The following is a 4,979-nucleotide window of genomic DNA, read 5'->3' as shown; positions in this document are numbered from 1 at the left end:
AATAATTTTATTTGGATATATAGAAATTTTTACTTATTTTATATTTTGTACTGTAGTTTTTTTTTTTTCAAAAAAAATTATAGAAGAGGTTCATGATTGACTAAATAAAGATTTCATAAACTGAAACGGAAGTAAAATATGGTCAGCAAAATTTGGAGTTGGGAATAAGTTGGCTTAAAAAATTGCAACAAGTTTGCAATATTTAATTTAAGATATTTTAAGTCAATTATTTGATGTGCCTAACTTTCGTAAGTCTTCTACTTTTGTTGACTAGAGGAAATGTTTACTATAACCTGTTCGAGTTTTCGTTATTCTTCCAATTTTCTTTCCTAAATTATCTTTTTTTAATTTTAGAATTCTATGAAGAAATAATAAAACAAGAGCCATAAGTTTTTTTTTAAATGTATCTTTGTTCTCAAGTTATGTATTTCCTTATTTTTAAATTAGAACAACAATAAGAAATCTTTGTGCCCTTTTTTAGATAATCATGCCACTTTTAGTTCTCTTAATAGTGTTCCTAATTTGCTCTCCAAGAATTTTTATAGCCACTCTATTAAGTTCTTCTTTCTTTCTTTTAATTAATCTCGTCCAACGTATATCATTTTTTTTCTAAATCTAAATCTAAATTTATTATCTTATCTATATTCTAATTTTAACATATATCACTTTTTTTCTAAATCTAAATCTATTATCTTATCTAAATCTAAATTTATTATCTTATCTATATTCTAATTTTATCCAAAGTCTTCGTGTTTTTACTATGAGTGTCTAAAATAGGAAAAAAATCTATCTTGAGAAGTACTCTAATGATGATGCTGCGACGGTAGAGGGTGTCAGCCTTCAAATGACACCCATAAAGTCATAAAGCTACTAGTTTGGAATTGTCGAGATTTTGAGAGACCCCTGACAATCCACAATTTAAAAGGAATTTGTAAATTCCACTCTTTCGAAGTTGTTTTTCTTGTGAAACCAAAAACCAACCTCGACAAGTGGAAGCAAAGCTTAAATCTTGTGGTTTCAAAGATCGGTTCATTGTGGATCCATCAGGAGTTGCCGGTGGCCCTGCTTTGGCATGGAAAGAGAAATGCAATGTTCAGATTATTAGTTATGACAACTTTTACATTGTGGCCTCAATGGTGGAAGTGGGCACTAATGTTTCTTGGGGTATTATTGGAGTTCATTTGACCTCTCATGATCAAGATATGCAGGTACAGTATGAGGCTCTTCAACCTATTATTCAAGCATTTCAAGGACGAGTGATAATCAAGGGTGATTTTAATGCTATTTCTAACTACAACAAAAAAGTGGGTGGGAGAGTGAAGTCAACAGCTTCTATTGAAGCCTTTAATTCATTTATTGATGACAGCTCTCTAATGGATATTAGAATGATAGGCAAACCATTTACATGGTCAAATCAGAGGTCTAGTACTCTAGTCCATATTTAATTTAGGAATGGCTTGACCGTGTGCTGGTTGGTTCTGAGTGGCAGAAACTATTTCCTAATACTACTATTATTCGGCTTTCTGAATCAGGTTCTGATCATGCTCCTCTTCTCACTTATTTAAGCTTGATAACAGAGAGAACTAAACGGCAATTCAAATTTCAAGAACGGTAGTGTTCTAATGATGAGGTAAGACAGATTGTGAATGAGATATGAAGGGAGAGAATAGAAGGCAGCCCCATATTTATTTTATTTCAAAAATTTAAGAAGTGTCGACACAGTCTTGTCTTATGGCAGCAGTCTAATAGAACGAACTCTAAAGAGAAAATTGATTCTCTTCAATCTCAATTAGAGGAGTTTCGAACAGCAGGGGTCCATAGAGGTAATATCATCTCATATTTAGAAAGCAAACTAGAAAAAGGCTCTCCATAATGAAGAATTATATTGGAAGGAGAAGTCTAGGGTTAGATGGCTTCAAGCGAAAGATCAAAATACTAGTTACTTTCACCAGAAATTTTGTAACCGCACTCGTCGGAATAAAATATGGCACTTGACCGGAAACCATGGCGAATTACTTTCTTCAAATGCTGATATAGTGGCAGTGGTTGAATCTTATTTTAGATATATTTTTTTCTCCTCTTGTCACAATGATCCAAGCCCACTATTCACTAACTTCAAGCCTAAGGTTACAGCTTCTATGAACCGAAGGCTTAGACGTCCAGTTACTATAGAGGAAGTCAAACGGGCTACTTTCAGTGTTCACCCTCAAAGTGCCCCAGGAGATGATGGGATAACAGCTAAATTCTTTCAACATTACTGGGACATCGTCAGTGGTGATGTATTTCGGGCAATTAACGGGTTCTTTACGGGAGGTCACATATTGAAAAGTTTCAACCACACACAAATTTGTTTGATCCCAAAAGTCTCAGATGCTAAAGATATGTCCCAGGTGAGACCAATTAGCCTTTCTTCTATAGTTTATAAAATTATTTCTAAAGTTATAGTTCACAGATTTCAAAGAATGATGCATAAACTTATTAGCCCTTCTCAGAGTGCTTTTATTAAAGGCCGACTGATCTCTTATAATATCTTAATTGCCCATGAATGTATGCATTACCTCAAGAACAATAAACAAGGTCTGGAACATGAGATGACCCTCAAATTGGATATGAGTAAGGCCTACGTAGAGTAGAGTGGAACTTTTTGTGGTTTATGTTGGAGAAAATAGGATTTGATCCCCTTTGGATTATTTGGATTCTTGAATTAGTGACGACTGTTTCTTATTCTGTGATTGTGGAAGGACAACCCTATGATTTTTTCAAACCACAAAGAGGTCTCCTCCAAGGAGATACTCTTTCTCCCTATCTTTTTTTATTTTGTGCAGAAGGTCTCTCTTTCTTGCTACACAAGGCAGAACAAAACAGTCTCATTGAGGACATTCATATTAACAGGCATTGTCCTAAGGTCAATCATCTTCTATTTGCGGACGGCTCTATTCTTTTTTGTAAGGCTAATTCAACTGTTTGTGGAAAGAATAATTCTCCACATACAAGCGTTTTTTTATACAAGTCATTTATATTAACGCACTTCGAACCATACTGCACGTTTTCACTGCACCTTCTTCTTCTTCTTCTTGCTGTACGTTCTTCTTCCTCTTCCTCTTCTTCTTCTTCTTTTCTTTCGTTTCTTGCCTTCTTTTTCTCCTTCTTCATTTACGTGCTTTTCTCTCTGTTTTCTTTCTTCGTTATTCTCGATTTCCATTGTTTTTTGACATCAAGCTCTGAAATCGTTTTTGAAGAAGAAGAAGAAGCAGCAGAAGATGAGGAGGAGAAAGAGAAAGAGTTATGAATTATGCATAAGGTGTACTTCAACGAATTTTGGGTGTATTTCTTAAATCCTTTGGGTGTAGTTTTGTAATTCTTTGGGTGTATTTCTGTAATCTTTTGGGTGTATTTCTATAATCGTTTGGGTGAATTTCTGTAATCATTTGGGTGAATTTCTGTAATCGTTTGGGTGAATTTCTGTAATCGTTTTGGGTGTATTTCTGTAATCGTTTGGGTGTATTTCTGAAGTTCCATTATCTTCAAATTTGGCAAGAAACTCGTTTTCATGGAGGAAGAAGAAGAAGAGTCGTTCATAATGCATGGTGAGTAGTGCGCTTTTGAAACAGGAAGTGGTTGAATAACGTGCATTTATTTACTCTTGAATGTGGGAGTGTAATGCGTGTGTTTTGTTGGAATTGTGCCAACTTGTAAGACTTGTAAGCCAAAAAGACTTGTATGTGTAGCAGCCCTCTTGTGAAAATATCCTTGATTTATTATCTACGAGTGCTTCAGCGGTAAGAAAGTTAATCTTGGCAAATTTACAATTTTTTTCAGTCATAACACTCCTCTTGACTCTCGTGCTTGTCTGACTGTCTCCTTAAACATTTCACACATAGGAGCTCAAGATAAATATCTTGGGCTGCCATCTGTTGTTAATAGATCAAAGAAAGTCACTTTTAACATGGTTAAGGAGAAGGTACATAAAAGAATTCAAGGTTGGAAGCGTAATCTATTGTCTACTGGGAAAAGATTAGTTTTATTAAAGACAATTGGGGAGGCCATCCCGATTTATACTCTCTCCTGCTTCAAATTACCAGACAGTCTAATCTCTGATATTCACTCCTTACTGACTCAGTTCTGGTGGGGTCAAAAAAGAAATGAAAGGCGACTGACCTGGATCAGCTGGGACACTATGACCCGCCCAAAAAAGGAAGGAGGTCTTGGTTTTAAAGACCTTAAAGCTCAAAACCTTGCTCTGTTAGAAAAATAGTATTGAAGAATAGCAACACATTCTAATTCTCTACTGGTCAGAATTTACAAAGGTAAATATTTCAGAAACAGAAATATTCTAAATGCAGAACCTGGAACACTCTCTTCTTGGGGATAGAGAAGTGTTTTGCAAGGTAGAAATGTGGTGGAGAAGGGACTTAGCCGGAGAATAGATAACGGTATAAACATTCGTACGTTTGATGACCTATGGCTGCCTCCCCCATATCCATTCACTGTGCCAATAAATGTTCAACACTCGGCCATTGTTGCTCCCAGAGTAAAAGACCTGATTATTGAAGAAAGAATTTAGAATCAACCGTTAATTATAGAGATCTTTTCAAGTGATATTTTAACTAGAATTCTATCTTTGAAAATTGAAGGTGGAGATGACACACTCCAATGGACACTGAACAAACAAAAGAAGTATGATACAATATTAGGCTATAGAGTGACATACCTATTCTTACACCCTCCGCTTGAACTATGTTCAACCCATATGCAGTAAAAAGCCCCCTGTATCAACCTTTGGAAGATGAAGCTCCCTCACAAAATTAAACTGTTTATTTGGAAGTGTCTCCATGGTCGGCTTCCGGTTCTAGCCCAGATTTACCGGAGATTTCCTGCAACACCGGCACTGTGTCTCCGTTGCCAAGAAGAGGACGAAACAATCCCTTACCGTCTTATGCAATGTCCACCTATAAGAGATGCTTGGTCCAATAGTTCTC

This window comes from Arachis ipaensis, chromosome B03 (assembly GCF_000816755.2).
Source record: "Arachis ipaensis cultivar K30076 chromosome B03, Araip1.1, whole genome shotgun sequence".
Classification (NCBI taxonomy): domain Eukaryota; kingdom Viridiplantae; phylum Streptophyta; class Magnoliopsida; order Fabales; family Fabaceae; genus Arachis; species Arachis ipaensis.
Note: the sequence above shows the minus strand (reverse complement) of the source record.